The sequence below is a fragment of the Corvus moneduloides genome, chromosome 2 (assembly GCF_009650955.1).
Source record: "Corvus moneduloides isolate bCorMon1 chromosome 2, bCorMon1.pri, whole genome shotgun sequence".
NCBI classification, from domain to species: domain Eukaryota; kingdom Metazoa; phylum Chordata; class Aves; order Passeriformes; family Corvidae; genus Corvus; species Corvus moneduloides.
Window position 1 is genome coordinate 18,128,368 of NC_045477.1, and position 19,081 is coordinate 18,147,448.

Below are 19,081 nucleotides of genomic sequence, written 5' to 3' on the forward strand. Positions count from 1 at the left end.
CCACTTGTATCTGGTCAAAGCTCAGGAAGAGAATGTCAAAATGTAGCTGTACTGGAATTTGTTTGGGAAATGTTATCTGAGGGCTCAACTTTTGTTAAATATGCCATGACCAGGGGTTATGAGCACCATGAAATCATTGATCTCAGTTGGACAGGTTTTAAATGGATAAAAAACTGAAATGAAAGTTTGAAAAATAAGGATATATGAGTATCCTATTTCCTTATTGGAAGGCACAGAAATCATGCAACCCCGATAAACATTAAGACAGCATGAACCCTCCAAAGAACATAGGAAACTGAGTGAAAAAATGTTAAGTGAAAATAACACTTGAAGATAAATTTGCCTTTGATTAGCAAATCCAGTTCAAACAATTCCATCTGAGTCTTAATCTTTTCTAAGTTTTGACTACAGTAGGATTGTAGCTTCAGTTTCAAAGCTGTCCTAACTTTCCATTTTTACTTCTCTGCAAAAAATGTTTCTCTTTTAAAAGTACTACAGTACCTCATTTATTTTCTTCCTCCTTTCCTTCTTCCCTGATCATATGCAACAGCAGAAACAGCTTTTTCTAGCTTTCTCTGTGCTGGCAAGAAGCCCAAAGATCCAGCTGACATAAACCTCAAGTCAGCAATTCCAATGTGAAGAATGTCCTTTTCAGAGCCCCCGTTTCACAGTCTCCCTGTCACGGAGCATCTCAGCAGCACCACACAGAAGAGCCTTGCACTGCCCTTCCTTCCAAGGTGAGTTCTCCTTGCTCTGTTCCTTGTGCTTTAGTGATTAGCTCTCCTTACCCACCCCTTGCTGCCCAGCATTTGTGTGCTGAGTTCTGGGGGAGGCTGAATGAACAGCATCGGTCCAAAACAAAGCTCCCATCAGCGGGTTCAAGGAGCGACTGCAAGGCTCAGTGGGTCAGCTCCTGTCCCTCCCAGACCTCATTATACTTGAAGCAGAGCCTCCTGTACTCAGAGGGAAGCAGCTTGAGAGGCTGTGTGAGCCTAGACAAAATACAGTCAGCAAAAGGTCCCTGAGTTAAATACACGTGTGCTGCTGTAATCCTCACCCACTGCTGGATCACTGAGTTTGCACCAAAATTTCTAACATGAAAGAGTCAAGAGCTTCACAAAAACTGCTGGTGCACAGTGGCAAGCACTCAGAAAAACAAGTGCTGTGAACAAACTTAAGGGTCTATCTCATGCTTTAGTTGAATAAGGTGAATTTGATTTGGTTTTTTTTTCCCCAAAGGAATGAAATGATTTTTAAGGAAACAAAGAACACAGTAAATAAAGACTTCACTGGGCTGCACAGTGATCTGCGCTACAGCTTCGCAGCACGGAAGTGGTTCATCCTGCAATCACAGCACTTCATATAATATCAAAATAAGTGCTTATTTCTCATGCAGTTTTCTTTCCCGAGCCTTTCTTTAGTGGACACAACAAGTGAACACTGTGCTTCTTGTTCTTTCTCCTCCCCTTTCCTCAGTGGTCCTTTGGTATTTACCTCCTCTCATTTTGGATTTCCTGTCTGTACCCTAGGGAAAGGATTTTCCTGTGAGAAACAAATGTCACATTGCTGATCTGTTTGGATGCCAATAGTCCAAGCCTATCCTCCATGTGAAGCAAAGCTCTCATCTACCTGCTACCAGAAGAGTACTGCGCTCAGATTTTTTTTTTCCTGAACCATTTCATTTGGAACTAGCTTTAGAGCATCGATTTTCTGGTCACTAACAGAGCTGCTATTTACATTTTTTAGATTAAGATGGATGCAACTGTTTTGGGTAACTGAAGACCTAAACTAGACTAAATCTCAAAATGCAAACCAAACATCATTTTGAAAACATACCTACTTTCTATTGGGTCCTGCGAAGCTCATATGTTTCGGTTACTGTATTTGTTTTGCTCTGAGAGGGAGAGAAAAGCAAGTGAGAATACTCCATATTTCTTCTGCATCTATACAGAGAGCAGGGCACAGTGACTCTGGCAGAAGCATCCAGATATGGTGATATTAAACACACACAGCTGTTTCTGAAATTACTGAAGGTGGTTTTGCATAAGAGAAGAAATATTCCTGGCAATTCCCACCTAATTATTCATGGAAATAAAAGTCACCAGCAGGACAAGAGAAGGAAAAAACGCTCTGCAGTTGAGCAGCAAAAGTCCCAGGAGATGTGTCTGCACAGACAGTTGGGACCAAAAACTTTCTTCCCCTCAAACACAGATCAGAGCTGTTGTTTTTTTCCAGTGATCAGAGAGACCAAAAAACCTTTAGCCTCTGGGCTGGATCATGTCCAAAGCTGCTGAGCCTTGGGTGACTTGCTGACAGGCTTTGGAAGTGCTTAGGAAGAGAGATGCCACCTCTCTTCTCAGGCTCTGCAGAGGCCAGAAGACACACCACAATTGTGCTGTGAAGACAGAAAAGGTATGGGAAGCTCCCTGGGGATTATGTTTATGTACATGCATGCTCAAGTGCAAGGTGTGTGTCCTACACTGAGCATGTGTCATACCAGCAGAGTGCAAAAGTAGGGCTAAGGAATGGGGTAGGATATATTGCTTAGTGCATTTTCATTTAGAGGCCTTCAGGGTGTTTGGTGCTTAGGATGTTGAAAATGCCTTAGATTTCTTTGCTATTCTCTTGTGGTATGTGATAAGAGCTGCTGGATTGCCACGATTGCAACGGCCCGACTGTGGCAAAATTTTCAAAGCGGGAATCCAACAAAGGCAATTATTTATTTCTCTTAAAATAGTGAGCAGTGTGAGATATCACACACTTTACATGGAATAAGCCACCGGGGTCATCCAATCCAATGCCTCACAAGCACCGGGGTAATTGGTTAGACTCAGAAGGTCTACAAATCACCCATTCTGCATATACCGCAAGCCACAAAACACTCTCCAAAGCTCTGTAACAGCTTGAAGTTGTACAGCACAACCATTCAAAGACACAGACTGTTGTTTGCCACAGTCGGGCCGTTGCAATCGTGGCAATCCAGCAGCTCTTATCACATACCACAAGAGAATAGCAAAGAAATCTAAAAACTTCTTTAATACACATGAAAGAATGTCTAGAGGTTGAACTCTGGGTAATGCATTCTGGAAAGCTCAGAAAAGCCAGTGCTCTGGCCAGTGCATCACCAGAGAGCTAGCTGGGGTTCAGAAGAATGCAGCAGAATTATGTACAGCCTTGCTTCAGTCTTACCTTGAACCCATTTGCTTTTCATTTTCTGCAGTGTAAGTGTAAGAAGAATCTAAATCTACACTTAGTGATCATTCATGGGACTAATGAAAGGCAGATGCAGACAGTGCTTTAATAAAAGTCAGACTCAGTTGCACGGAAAATTGTGTGGAGCCTGCAGACACTTTCAAACCAAGGAACTATCTGTGAAAGGCACAGTTGGGAGAATCTTGAACTTTGTCTCACAAACTCATAATGTTGGATATCTCTTAAGGTCAGGCATAGAAACAGACTGTCAAAAGCCTTTTTTTTTTTCAAATAAAGACACAAGGTACAACCTTTCTGTCACAGCAAACAACTCACTCACATGCTAAACCTAGTCAACAAAACAAACATGCTGAAAATCTGATGTTTTCTAGGCAATGAGGTAGGTGAATAACCAAGGAAAGCTCATTAAAGGGAGAAACTGTGCTGGATGCTGTAGTAATCAAAGAGTAAAACTGGACTGTGATCATGCTGACTGTACAACAAAGAAATAAAGCAAACCTCCATAGCCAAGTGCAACTCAGCCAAATTCAACTCTGTAGCAAGTAAATATTCCTATGTGGAAAGCTCCATTAGAACTGACTTAGGCCAGGTGGGTCTGGTTTGTGTTTTATTCTGACCTGGCCTTTTCCTTTTAATTGATGTTAATTTATATTTCCCACACTGGAATCTGAAGTTGCATTCCATATAAAGGGTTCACTTGCTTAGCTAGAGTTAAAAGCTGAGATACCTGCTTCTCTGACACTGCAATAATGAGGAGAGCCATCAGAGCACTGCCACATTCTAACTGGTCGATACGTCTGCATCATTTATCTCTTGCAGTTGGACAGGTGTTGGAACCTGGTACTGCATTTTTCTGATACAAAGCCTTCTGATTTCAGAGCAACTCCTAAAACATAAGTTCTCACATATCAGTAAGCACTGCAGAGCAGATAACACCTTGCTTGCTTGAAGCTCCAGGTGCCTGACTTCTGAAAACTCAGCTTTCACTCAGAGAGGAATTTATTTGGCTGTGACTTTCTTTTTGCCTTATCTGCATGCTGCCCTGATGACTTTCTGGTTTCTCTTCCACATGAACAGCCACCTGCATGTTAATTCAATTCAATGTTGTCAAACCCTCCACCTACACAACACATTCTTAAACAGCTTTGCACATACCCTCATTTTTGGGGTGGTGGCTCCTATTGTTTCAGCTCTCTATTCCCTAAAGCCTAATTGCACTTTGCAGTTGATTTAAATGAAGGGTGGTTGTTACACCCACTACCTCCAGCAACTGCCAGCATCACAAGATGTGCATTTTTAGTACCCAGGCAAGCCATTGTATTTACGTCCCTCAGAACTAGTCAGCAGGACACTAACCATGGACCTCAAGTTTTCTCAGACACACAGATCTCTTCCCAGGGAACTTCTAAAGCTGCAGACCACCTTCCTCTACATGCCTACAGGAATGAAACCTTGTATTTAAATGCAGTGGCTCCCTTTCCTTTGACAAAAGTAGTCTTTTGTACTACAGGAAAATGGCCCATCCACTCTTCCTCTTGCTCTATAAATCATTCTTTCGTCCCCAGCTAAATCTATTTTCTAGTTAAATATGCCAACAGGCTGTTCCCTTTGCTGAAAGATCTGGATTTTGCCTTAACTGTAGGTTCATAACTTTGTGAAATGCAACTCTACACATTTCAAAATTAACCTGTATTTTCAGCTAGCCTTAATGTGGTAAGACACAGCATAGCCAGAATAAAGAAATTTTTACCTTTCAGTCAAAACTGGCATTTTTGGCAATGAGTAGAAGCTGGCTTCATTCTCTGGAAAGCTCTTGACATTGGGACACCCACATTCAAGTTCCTGCTGTGTTCATCTGAGTGGGTCTGGAGTAAAAACTCAGGCAGAACTTTTAAGTGGGATCCTGTGTCAGGTCAGTGCCTGACACCACAAAACAAACATTCATGAATTAAAACATCCCATTAGCATCCAAAAGCAAACATTAGCCCAACTGAGTTAACAAGAAAAATATATTTGTAAAAAAGAAGAACGTTTCAAACTGTTCTCTTTTCATTCCAGCATGGAATAAACAAATATCAGACTTCCAGTGCTGCTGAGGAGCAAGCACCATACTCCAGCAGTAACAGAACTGCAGCGCTGGTAGCAAAGGGGTTTGGGCAGAAACCTTTAAGATTTCACTGTTCATAGGGTATTTTCAGACTTTTGGATGGTTCTTCAGATACAAGTCTCCTAGAAGCCAGCTTGTGCCAACTTGGCTCTCCCCAGCTTCTTCAGGTTTTTTACTGCCTTTGCTTCCTGGCAAAAGCTGACACCTGATGGAACAAAGACTGCTGCCCCTTGCAGAGCTTCACAGAGCACAGGATGGTGCTCTGAGTGCAGCAGCAAGCTCTCCTCCCTGCTCCTCCACCCTGATCCTGCCCTTTGCAATGACCCCCTTTAGCACAGCTTCTGAATGCTCAGCTCTAGGCTGGGTCACTTCCAAGGCTGAGGAACAGCCCTCATTTCCCTAATGACGCCAGCCTGGCCTAGAGCAGGGATGTCCTTTCTCTGACCCATTTGACAGAGGAAATTTATCAGCTTTGGAGCTTTTCCACTTTAAACACCTTCAGTGCCACTTGCCAAGACCTGCTCCACTGAGCACACAAAGGAGCACAGTGTCATGGAGATAAATGAGCCACCTCCTTAGAATTCTTCAGCCTGGCAGTCGTGCCATGGCAGGAGCCTCACCTGGCACCTATTTTTGTCAACCAACAGTTCATAACCCGGAGGCAACACACTGTTGTGAACAGGCACAAGCTGTTCATAGGAACAAACAAAAGTGAATGCATGGGCAGGCTTTGGAAATCCCATGGAAGTTTTACCTGATGAATGACAAGCAGATTGCAAAATGATTAGACACTTCTGGGAAGTACCTTGTCCCATAACTGCTCCATCCCAGGAAATTGCCTCATCACTAGCAGAACAGTCATGCTGCCTCTTGCTTTTTGCTCTGTGGCTCTATGAGTCTTCCTTTTCTGGCAAAATCATGACTTCACATCCATAGGTGAGGTGAAGAGCCTCTCTGTGTCAATTCTTTAACTGGATAACCAATTGTCCTGCACAAGAGGTATAAGTTTGAGCTGCCTCAGGAAGGGGAGGAAGCTCATGCTGAACTATTATTCCTGCTTCCTGGATGAGAGAGGGGCACTGACACAACTCCAAAGATAACAGCCAAACCCCCAATATATAAAGTAACAGTGCAGGTGCCTGAGCCCAAGCCATGAATCCTGGTTTCAAATAATCCCTTATTTCAGAGTTGTGAGCATGCAATCAGCTTGGGAGAGCACAGGAATTTTTGGCACATTTTTGTTCTTGTCAACAGCCTTTCCTTGGCTGTTTGCTCTCTCCAGTAGGCTATGGCTAGTAGCTCTATTTTGGGCACTTGGACCAGGACTTGGAAACGCAGCACAAGCCCTCAGTTTTTAAAAATTAGGCATGTTGCAACTCCATGTCCTCATTCTGCTGTTGTCCAAAACAGCATGTGCTGCAGAGTAGACACACAGAGGAATCACACAGGTGACTGACAGCTGGGAATTTTCTAATTTTCAAGCACTCAGTTCTCTTTTAATGAGATTCTAGAAACACGCCTTGATATGTTTCTAAAAAAAAGTTTAAAAAGTGGAAATTATATCACATAGAAATTTCAGAACTTAGTGTGAACCCCTGAACTCTGGGGTTAATGGTAAAGTATGTGTCACATCTCTGCCTCAAAGCATGAGGTACTAATACTGCTCTCTGAAAAGGTGTACACATTTCCCAACCTCAGTTTAGAGACCTTCAGTGAAACATCCTATGACATTCAGCATGTCCACTTACTGAACAGTCCATGCTTGACTTCTGGAATTCATAACATCCGAAACAGTCAAATAGAACCCTTCATGTATATATTTTTAAAGTAGCCTTGAATGCACATATTTGTATCTGCTCTTTCTCTAACAATACTGAGCTCCTCAAGGAATGGCTGACAGAGCATGGATGCTTGCTATGCTTCTAAAATGGGCAGTTTAGGAGAGAGTGAACTTTTGCCATGCACAAGAGGAGGTAACAAAACTGGCTGTTCAACTTAGCTGGCTTGTCAACACGTTGTCCCCATAATTAGCTGTGCCCTCTGCAACCTTTTATTATGCCAGCTGACCTAAGAAACATCAACATCTCCTCAGACCTGAAAAGTGTAGAGTCCTGGTCAAGAAATGGCATGAGCTCACCTTCACAGAGACGTGGTAATCCTCAGTGTGAATGACTCCTCAAATTCAGTCGTCACTCTCCAAAAGCTGGGGTCAGGACCCAGGACTTCATTGATGAAGACATATTAAACCCTGTCCAGCTCAGAGCACACACAGTGAGGCTGCTGAAGGCAGAACAGCCATACAGTCAGAGCCAAGTCACACTGATATTGTATGGAGCCTATTTGGAGGCTTGGCCTCAATTAGCATATAAATGAAGTGGTACACGCAGTCGCAGCTTGCCAGAAAATGAGACAAAATAATCCCCCGGTTTGGCAGCTCTCTAGAGCATTTAGTTTGTGAATGAAGAGCCAGGCACACTTTGAAGCCAAGCTGGGTCCACAGCTTATAGCCAATTGACTTTATGTGGCAAAAACAGGTCTTGAGAAGTCATGAAGGAGACCAATGCTTTTTCCTGCTCTTAGTTTCTATTATAGGAAAGTGACTTTAAAGATACTCATCACTGTTCCAGAAGACTGATAGCATTTCACCTATTGCGTCCACAGGCCCAGATGAGCTGTGGTAGGGCCCTCCCGCTGCAGGCTTCTGGCCATTAACGGAATGCTTGATTTTGTTCCAAGTAAAGGAGAAGGAATGGAAAGTTCACAGGAAAAATGATACAGAGAGATGTGACCACGTAGCTGCTGAGCTTAGACACAGAAAGAAATTTTACTTAGGGATCTTTGTCAGGTAAAGAATAAGGACACAAAAACAGTAACAAAGACCTTCAAAACTGGTGCACAACAGCATAGAAGGAAGGAGTAGCCGTGTTTACTTTTACTGCCTGTACAAGCCTTTTAATGTATTTCAATTGAGACAGAAGTAAGAAGTCTTGTGTTTTTGTGCAGATGCCTTTCACATTCATTAGGGTTTAGTTTTTCTTCTTTAAATATTTTCAGTTGTCAAGGGCTCAGCTCAGACACAAAAGTAGGGGAACGTAAGCACAAAGGTATGCAGATTTTTCCAAGAGTAGTGCAGTCTTCCTCTTATAACTACATAGTCTGCTTTGGGGAGAATTTATTTTCTAGGAGAGAAAGCAAAATAGATTTAAACCCAGGTAAAATGCAAAGGGAAGGTCAGTGCTGGGCAAGAATGGTATTTTTTCTTCATACTTTAAACACCAGTTTGGAAAAAACAAAACCCATTCTCCATTTGCATTAGCAACAATGGTCAAGCCTAGTCAAGCATCTTGTCCCCTATCCTGGAAAAAATGCTTCTCTTCATTAAAGGGGAGAAGTTACAGGAAAATCTCAGAGGGCTCTATTAAAATCCTCTCAGCACCCTTCAACTAACTTACAGTTTCTTTTTACACAGAGTTTGTCCCTTCCCCTCATTTTTAAGCTTCAGTTTAGTGCTTTCCTACGATGCTGTAGCAGCTGCACTCTGGAGCAGCACAGATGACTCACACTTTGCAAGTGCCCTGGGCCTCCTCCTCAGAGGAGTGAGGTGGGTGCTGTGCTTCTGCACTCCTACCTGTTTGGCCTTGTAGGCATCTGAACATGTGGGTTCCTGTAAAAATCCAGAGTCATGACCTGGTCCTGGACTTGCTGTAGAAGTCCCGTAGATACAGTCCCATCTGCTCCTCACAACCAGGAAAGCTGTGATGTGAATAACCTCTTTTTCCGTGGCATGAAATAGTCAAACAACCTTAATGAAAAGCAGAAATGACAGTGTGCTTGAGCAAGAGCTGGGAATTTAACAACTTGGATTAAAGAAATATGCGACATCCAACTTGATTCAGTGCAAAAAAAAATTAGATTAATGTCACAAGACAAGAAACATCAAAATATAAGTACCCTTTGCAAAGTCCCCCTTGTCCCTCTCATTCACGTTACCCACCCCTCGGCAATCTGCTTTCCTGGTAAGCCATTCCTGGAACAGCTATTGCATGAAGGGTGGTTTCTGATCTTGCACTCTGTAATATCCCATTCAAGTTTCAACAGGGGAGAAATATTTCACTGAGGAATTAGCATTTGTTTAACCCACCCTCACAAAACAAAAAAAAGGAGCAAAGTGGTTCAGCAAAAATGAGTATAGCAGAATGAAATAATCCCATGACTCAGTGTTGAACCAGAGTGATGATGTAAATCTACTAGTAACTTCAACTTGTATCTGTTCAAATTAAAGGGCAAAACTACTCTAATCTTGTTAGGTCTTGCATATTCTGACAACACCACCTGAACTGGAACAGCAACATAATTTTCCAGTTGTCTCCACACTTTGTTTCTTGTGGTCAGAATCTAAAAGTAGCTCTGGCAAAAAGAGAGGGCTGCTTCCAAAATTTTTTGCTTTGTAAATACATTTCTAATTCATGCTTGTAGGCATATAACATCACCTCCAGGATCATGAACCTTTTATGACCATGACCTCTAGCTTAGAATCTACAGTCTATTACAAAATGAAGATGCTAGCTCTGTCCTGAACTCACCCACAAAAGGTCCTGTATAGATTAATTTGTAAATCTTGTCTCTGTCTCTCTTCCCCCACCCCAAAAATGCAAAAAAGCAAAGCAACATAGCTTAGTAGAGCAGGAATATTTATAATTCTGTGGAGCTTTTTCTTCGTCTGTATTATTTTAGCACACAGTCACATTGGTCATCACCTTCCTCTGCTTCATCACCTTCCTCTACTTGCCTCGATGCCTGTGAGAGCTGCATCCAGCCCTGACACCAGCTCTTGCCTCTGGTGCAACTTCCAACTAGGAAAGTGTACATCGTGAACAGTTTTTAAGTATTCATAAAGTATTGACCCTTCCTGTACCCATTGCTTGTAGAACTTAGCATTAAGAAGGGTCAGGAAGAAGGTTGATTTCTCATTTAAGGGAACTAACATGTGAAACAAAAATCTCAGAGAAGCTGACAACTTTCTGTGAGCTTCAACATAAACTACAGAGACCAGCTGCAAACTAACAGTTGGGTTTCAGCTATAAACAGACTGAGTTCTACAGTGGGTTTGTATACCTATTTTGGTGAAGTTATTTATTCTACAGGAAAAATGCTCTTTTTAAGGCCCCGGGAAGGCAGGGGGATGAGAGGAGAAAAGGAAGTCCTGCTTATGTTGTTAGAAAAAGCTTCACTTCTAGACTCAGAAATGGACTCTAAAATAAATGTTTCACAAAGGCACAAATTTGGAAAGTCTTCAAGAAAATGATGCCTTTAAAAAATAAAAAAATCCCACAGCTCTTCCATCAGGATATTTAAAGCTACTTTCCTATCTTTAAAAGCACACCCTCTCTTGTGTTTCCTGGCTGGGTGGCGAAAAACCCCCACAGAGGTACAGAAATTACAGCCAAAGGTAAACAATAGTGTGTGTTTTAGTATCTGCATGAGGCAGTGAGGTAAACGGAATGAACACTGGATTGAATACAAAGGAGAAGAAAGAGATAGATTGCTCAGGTCAAAGACTCTTTGAAGATTGAGATTAAAAACTGTCCTCTGTGGCCTTAATACAAACCATTTATTTTAAAATTATTTAATTTTACTCAGTAAGTTGCCGTATAAGGGTAAAGCCCAGGCTGAAAGAAGGGCAGCTTTAACTAAAAGAAGCTTCTAAATGAAAACAGGTGATCTCTGTCATCTTCATCTAGTGTGAAGCACACAAATACTAAAGCATGCCATTTCTCATGCTATCCTATTTTGTCCCTCAGAGAAGTCCAGCTTCTTCCATAGCTAAAACTGAAAAGCAGGCTCTTCTGGTTTGTATTAAAAAAAAAATCAAGTGAAAAAACCCCAAAAGATGAGGTATTTATTGTTTTATTCTCAAATTTCTGCAAAACACCAAAGTGGTCTGGAAACCTAATTAAGAGTAATAGGCACCCAAATGGCACCAAGACAGGAAACATTTCCAGAAGGCCTCAAGCCAGGAGTACCCTGTGAAACCAGTACAGCTTCACTGAAGGGCCCTACTCGTTCCTTCCAAAGATGAGTTTGGGGAGCCAGGAGCCATAGGTTGTAAGTCTTAAGACTACACCAGCCACTGATTTGTCATCACTTGGTTTCTTCTCCCACCATAACCTATTCCACAGATACTTGGGTGTTTAATCATTAACTTAAACTAATATTTAAAAATCTAGTTTTGTGTCCCTCTTTCTTCTGGTTTCTGATTTTATTTTCTGTATTAATAATGACTGAAATGTTTTTTTCTTGTTTAGCATACAGTAAATACTAAATAATACTATATGCTATATAAATATATATATACTCTGCTAGTTCTGTCACTTACCTTATACATTATATTTAATAATTTAATCCCAGAGCATGCTATGCACTCCTGCTTAATAAAACTTGATGCATAAATAAAATTCTTTTCTTATTCAGTATTAGCAAGAGAAGTAAGTATTAGCACAATACAGTGAGAAATTTATTCAAACCAAAAATACAAATTAAGATCAAATTCTAGGCCAAATAGAAAGGAGCACAAGGACCAACGAGTTCACTTTGTGTGCTCGTCTTGATGAACTCCAAATGCATTCTGCTGGGGAAAAAATCAAGCCATTGGCATTTTTTAGAAGGCAAACTAATGACATTTTTACTGCCTAGCTCATTCAGAGCCTGTTACAGTCACATTTCAGAAGGATGCAGTCCTGCATCAGTATCTCCAGCAGCAAACCTCTGTGATTTTTGTTATCTCTAAGCAGGAACCATTTGGACAAGAGCATCAGCACACGGCACCAGGCAGCTGTGCGACTGCTGCTCACAAAGGGGCGAGGCACCAAGCAGGGATTCTGCTGGGAAGCACGGGCCCCAGGGAGACACTGACATGGACACAGGACCTTCAGTTTGGCCGAGTGACGTGGCTTAGGGGAATTTCAAATGTCAGCTTTTATCTCAGCAGGTGAGTGCAAGATGTGTCCTGCTGGGCCTGGGAAGTTTGGTGAAGTATTAATATGGGTGTTTGAAGCAAATAACTCCCATTTTCTAGGAACCATTGTAAGGATTCTAATGGGACAGACATCCAGTACTCTGTTTTTAACTAGAAAGTTCTCCTTTTAGAGATTAATCCAGAATGAAATTTCACTGTTACCATTTTAAGTTCTGCCTACTTATTGGCTACTACTTCTAATGCTCGATGCCTGCAATCAGGCTGTTAAAATTTAATGCACAGTATATTATACATCTGTGTACCTCTGAATAAGCAACTTTTCATTGTTTTATGTATAGAGTTCCACTTATTAGTAAATTTCAGAAAATATTTTAACAGGATGTAACCAGTATCAATTAAATCGTGGCTTTATTTTCCACAAACAGAATGCTCTATACTTTCAATTTGAAATTGTGAAAATATAAATATACATTTTAAGACCTATGCAAACATTTAAAAAGTTTAATCTAAGGTGATTAATCTGAGAAAACTGGAATCTTTATCGAAGTTGCAGAAATTACCTGAGCAATATTTGTTCACTTGCCTGTAAATATGTAAATATGAGCTAGGTATTGATTTTGGAAGAATTATTATGGATCTGCATCAGTCTGAGTAGGGAATTTAGACCTTATTATCCAGTGTAATGGGAAGGAGTCAGAATAATTTTCTATAGCTGAAAATGCTTTCTTTTTCCCATTTAGTTTTTGGCAATTGACAAAATTTATTTTAATTCATCACAAATGTCATTGACATTTTGGTAGAAAGCCAAAGACTTTTTCTTTGAACATCTTGTGCTCAAGTGTCACATCTGGTAAAACTAATATTTTTCAAGTCTTGCTACACGTCACTTAGTTTCTGATTTATGATATACAAAAAAAAATCTATATTTGGGGGGAAAAAAGTCTAGAAAAATCTAGTGCCATGTTCTAGTTCACATGGTGGTGCTTGGTCAAAGGTTGGATGTGTTCTCAGAGATCTTTTCCAAGCTAGTTGGTTCTCTGACTGATTCTGTGAAAAAGACTGCCAAAAGTCACCATTTAACCAAACTTCTAAACCAAAGGCTACAATTTTTCTCTGAATTCAGTCAGAACAAACAAGTCTTTTAAAAAACGCTGGGATTTTCTCTGCACTACAAGAATTGGAAGTATTGCAGTGCTCCCATTTCATAGGTGCCCACAGCAACAGGAATGAAATTGAAAGACTGACAATGTCTATGTCAGTGGTGATCTCAAGAGAATTAATCCTGGAAATAAAATGATGAAGAATTAATTTTTAAATATTTTAGTCCATATTTTCTAAAGTAACTGTGAGTTTAGATCTCTGTTTTGGCATATGCAACATGCAGAACTGCTCAGATTGCTTTGTTTTTCAGACAACATTGAAGACTTTCCCTCTGAAAACCCAAAGTCATCTGCACAAAAACACGATGTCTTTTAAGCAGACACCACCAATTGTCAGAGAATTAGGCCATGCAATTTTAGCCTGTGCCTTCAGCAGTGGCTTCGTTATGGATTACACACAATCCACATGCACAATACTCAAAGTAAATTGTATTTTCATGGCCAAGGGAAGGATAAGGTAGTTTCACTCTCTAGGTTACATTACAGGACCAGTCTCCTCTTTCATCCCATGCACCCCATTTAATCTTTGATCTTTCTATCCAGGATATATTAGCAACCAGTGACACCACTACATCTTTGAAGAAGGGACAATACAGTATCCAGGAGCTGTGTCACAAGAATCCCTTTTTGTTTCCTTTCTGAACTGCCAGATACCCATCCCGTGCCCTGGAATAACTTTGGTCTGAGGGGAATTATAATTCCATGGGGCAAGTGGCATGAAGTAGCTGCTTCTGCAGATCATTCATGGCACAGGATGCTTGGGGCAGCAAGGGCCTGAACCCTACGTGTGAGCCCACGGGGCTCTTGGCTGCCATGGGCAAACTAAGCCCTGCTTTGCTGTACAGCAGCCACTGACAGCCCGTGACATCTCGGATGTGAGGAATGGCCAAGTACTTCTCTGAAGCAATGCTCCTGCTCCAAGCTGCCTGCCTGAGGAAAGGCTTTCTCAGCCTTGCCCCACTATTTAGGTGGTCCAAGTGCCCTTGGCACTTACTGGGAGATACAAAACATCTGCAGACATTCAGCCCGAGCCCTGGATTTTTTGGCAGCTGACGTTCACCTTCAGGAGTGTAGTCACTGACCTTGACAGCATCCAAAGTGCACAGGGGTTTACCACGTGCCTCTCCCACCACCCCTCATGTTTGTTCTGCCTTTCTGTCCTCACATCCAACTCTTGCATGCTCACCTCCCTAAATGTGACAGAGGGACTATAGAGAAGCCAGGCAGAGAGATGGGTGTGCGCATACACGTGCTGCCTTCTCCCAGCTTCAGGCCATCCCTCTCCTGTAAACCCCTGTGAAAGGGGTGTTCAGCCACCTCCTTTTCTATTTCCCCAATATAGCAGAGCTGCCTATGTGCACTGACATCATTCATGAGTCCAAATAATATAGTCAGACATGTTGGAATATCTTCTAGAGGTGCAGAGAAAAGGAGGTGGAGTGAGAAGACTCATATTAAGAAGATAAATATGTTAGAAGTGTCAGTGTTTAAAGCTGGCTAAAAAAAATATATTCAAAACTGAAACCCAATCTTCCATAAGTTAAGAAGTTCCTATACAAAAATCATCTGTCAACAGAAATAGCCTGAGGAATGTTCCTATAGATTCAAACCCTAAGTTGCCTGCAGGCTTTATGCAGGTGTATCTTCAGTTCTTACAAAATTGAAAAGACTGGTTTTCTGACTGACTCTTTAATCATGATTAAAACATATTTTTTAATTGATCAGAAACCGCTATCCCTAGAGGCTGGGAGGCATTGGGCAGGGGTTCTGCTTGCAAGAGAAACCCAAGCTAGATAGCCTAAGCAGGCAATACCTCAGAGGACCAGATCAAATGCAGTCATACTAGAGTCCATCCTCGCTCTTTTCTTTAGATTTTGCTTTATTAATGAAGAATGATGACAGATTAAACATCTTCCTCCAGACTATTTATTTGCTTCACCAGTGACAGGAATGTTTAAACTCACAAACCAAATAGTCTCAAATAAACATCTGTAAATACTGTCTAACAAAGTAAAATAATTGCATACCTATGCCAAATAAGTCAGCAAATACACATAATCCTTTCTAAGGAAAAGAAATGGCTTGCCAAAAACATACAGGCAAGTTCTACTGCTTCTTACAGACAGGCCCATATTATCAAAAGTGATGACACTGGAAAGACTGAGACAGTGAATTATTTACTTCTGGATATCAGTGACTCAGTGAGGGATGGAAGACTACTTTTTTCCTCAGTGCTAGTATTCCCTCCCTCAGCAACATCATAGGCCCTTATGGAAAGACTGCTACTGCCCTTTGCCTTATTTACCACCTATGGCTGCAGCAGTATTAGCACGAGGCTCCCGCACGTGAACCTGTGTGCTCAATGGATCATCAGAATTTGTTTGCAAAATGGCCCATTAAGACAAAGCATCAGTTTACAAGATGAAGAATCACATGGTTAATTGCCTTCTCTGAACAAGCAGAGGTAATTGCAAGTATCTTGTATTGATGACTCCTCTACATGTAGGTTCAAAAGGAGAAATGAATGTGAGATGTATTCACTATGGGACTACAGAAAGCGGTGACTCGGCAATCAGAGCTGTTTTAATTATACGAAAAAATAATTACTCAACCAGTGCTGACTGTTTAAGAAGCAAAAACGAACTACAAGGAACAAATGAGCAATAGGTTCTGCTGAATATTGCTGCACTCCACTGGAGAAGAGCAAAGTTTTTACTATTAATTGCCTAATCATACAATTTGCCCCTCAAGTATAGGAAACCACTTGCATGGACCATTCAGAGACAGAGCCATTTGCCTACAGCTGAGACACTGCAGGAGGTTTATTATTCTTGCATACATCAGACATTTCCAAGACATCATGCAAAGTTGTAGAAATATCCAAAGAGGTCTCTTCTAGGGTAAAGTTTAATTTTATTGCCTGATACTATAAAGCTGTATTTTCCTCCTGAAGTTAGCAAGATCTAGCAGCAAAATGATTTTTATTTCCAAAGGATACCAAGGGACTTACATAATTATGTATCCTGCTTAGCTTGTATTTAAAATAATTAACCCTAAAATGTAAGAGCCACACAAATAAAACTAACATCCCAAGGAGCTAGACAGTTAAAATCCTTACAAAGTTTTGAGTCTGTACCTCTCTATTGCCTGTTTCACTCAAGGTCTCCTTTGGTAATCATTAGACCCACTACTCACATGTGAAGAAAAGATGTGCAAGACAGATGTCACTTGTTTCTTAGCTTTCTTTCATGGATTCAAGAAAAGCAGAAAATGGAAGTCTGGTACCAAAAATGAGAGGCTCACAGCTGAGACTCCAGGTAGGTCCATGACATCTGCCCAACTCTACATCCAGCCGTGATGAACAATGGTCTTCATTAGGGTTTCCTAGGCAAGCTGCATGCCAGATACTTCACATATTACAGAAGCTCTGCCTGAACCAACAACCATCTTTTACTGCTCATGCCCAAAGCACAGAGTCCAGAGCTGCTGCTGTTACTAGCCTCAATAGTGGTATAAACTGATTTTAGGAACCATGGTTCTAAAGGAAGATGCATCAGTGAACAATTAGGAGATGGTGGAGGGCAGAAGGAGATAAGGATTTACGTGGGTAGGTGGTACTTGCTGATACCAGTCATGAGAGCTGCCTGGAGGCACAGGTCAGGAGTGCTTTCTGTGCTTTGTGCACCAGCCAGTAGGCACAAGGACCATAAGAGTGACTGCCAGTGCCAAAAAATGTATTTCTTGAACTAAGTTGATGTGGTGGGTTGAATCCTTGATGGATGCCAGCTGCCTGTTAAAGCTGCTCTATCACTCCCCTCCTCAGCTGGGCCGGGGAGAGAAAATACAACAAAAGGTACAGGCTTGCCACAGGGTCACAGCCTGCTTTGGGTGTCCACCCAGCCTGGCACGGCCTTCTCCATGGACTGCAGGTGAGTATCTGCTCCACCATGAACCTCCATGGGCTGCAGGGGCACTACCTGCCTCACCACGGTCTGCAGGGAAATCTCTGCTCTGATGCCTGGCGCCGCTCCTGCTCCTCCTTCTGCACTGACCTTGGTTTCTGCAGAGATGTTTCTCTCACATGGTCTCACTCTGCTCTTCTCTGGCTGCAATTTGCTTCTGCACAGTGATTTTTCTCCCTTCTTACACATGTTTTAACAGGGGCGTTACTATTGTCACTGATGGGCTCAGCCTTGATCAATGGCAGGTCCAGCCTGGGGCCACCTGGCACTGGCTCCATTGGACATGGGGGAAGCTTCTGGCAGCTTCCCAGAGAAGCCACCCCTGTAGCCACCCTGCTACAAAACCCTTGCCATGCACACCCAATACAGTCGAGTTCCTGCCACAGCAACAAAAGAGAAAAGCAGCCAGGGCAGCAGTGGTGAGTGCGGCCGTGCTCACGGCAGAGACCCTGGGAACAAATACAGCAATGCAGCAAGAGAGCTCCCAGCCTCAGGAACCCAAAGGCCCCTGGCTTCCTGTGGGAAATGATAGCCTGTGACAAACACAAACCCCTCTGGCTAGAAGCAATTGCATCAAATATGGTAGCATGGGAACAGAAAAGAAAGCTTAAAATAAAGCATGGCTTTAAAAAGAAATTAAACCTGTAGCTTAATTTGTGTTCAATTACCAGACCAGAGTATTAAAGGTTTGAAAATATTTGGAGATTATCAAGTATTTGTAAAACTGTTTATGGCTCCTAGAACACTGATTGATATTAACAAGATTATGAAAGTTAGGATGTCTGAATGCATTTCCTTTCTTTCTTTAATGCTCTTCTGCCAATGCATTTTGGTCATGTAGTGGGGAAATAGAAATAGCATAATTGGGATTACTAAACCAAGCCCAGAGAACAAATAACAAATAATCTGAAAAAAATGAAGCACACTATATATACACGCCATACAAAAATGACTAATGCCACATACATCTGGAGGAAATTAGAGTTAATTGGAAATAATGAACTAACCAAGCAGGGCCAGCTTTATAGTCTCTATTATTTGTGGTGGCTAGAACTAGCAACAGTCAAAAGATACATACATATTTGTATGCTCCATTTTTTAGCTGTCACTGCAGCTCTACATAATTAATTCTATCACATCCCCCATTATCCAGACATATTGCCTAATATGTAAAAATAAATTGCTATATTTCTTCTCATCTCTCTCCTATCCAAACCACAGATATCGCCTATATACAGTATATTATTAAAACCTTGAGGAAGGCAGAAGTTAATAATTGGTTTCTCCATAGGAAAATATTTTATGCTATGAAGGGATTTATTATCTGAAGTCAGGCAGGCTGCAAAGTCGGCTGATGAGAAACAACCCCTCTGCCATATTCAGCTGTTTTGACAACTGTTAAATACAAGTGACGACACAGTCGAAATACCTAGTCTGAAGCAAGATAAGATGAATACCTCACATGAAATGCCTTCTTGTACTAACGCCTGTGTTTTCATGTATTAGCACCAATAGTAGAACAGCACTTGATACAGATGAATGTAGACTTGGACTTGTAACCTTTACGTGAATCAGATGTGATTCATAGCTCAAGCTATATCATTTCTATCTGTACTTGCTTATTTTATAATAAATAATGGACCTTTTATATTCTAACTAGCAT

The 19,081-nt window shown here is 41.5% G+C and overlaps 1 long non-coding RNA gene across 1 annotated transcript; it reads left to right on the forward strand.

Annotated features, from left to right (window-relative positions):
* The first annotated feature begins 223 nt into the window (after window positions 1-223).
* On the forward strand, window positions 224-18,303 carry LOC116439146. The gene is made up of 3 exons (XR_004238062.1): window positions 224-737; window positions 1,530-2,412; window positions 12,112-18,303. It is a non-coding gene; the product is annotated as an uncharacterized LOC116439146 (long non-coding RNA).
* Window positions 18,304-19,081: the final 778 nt, after the last annotated feature.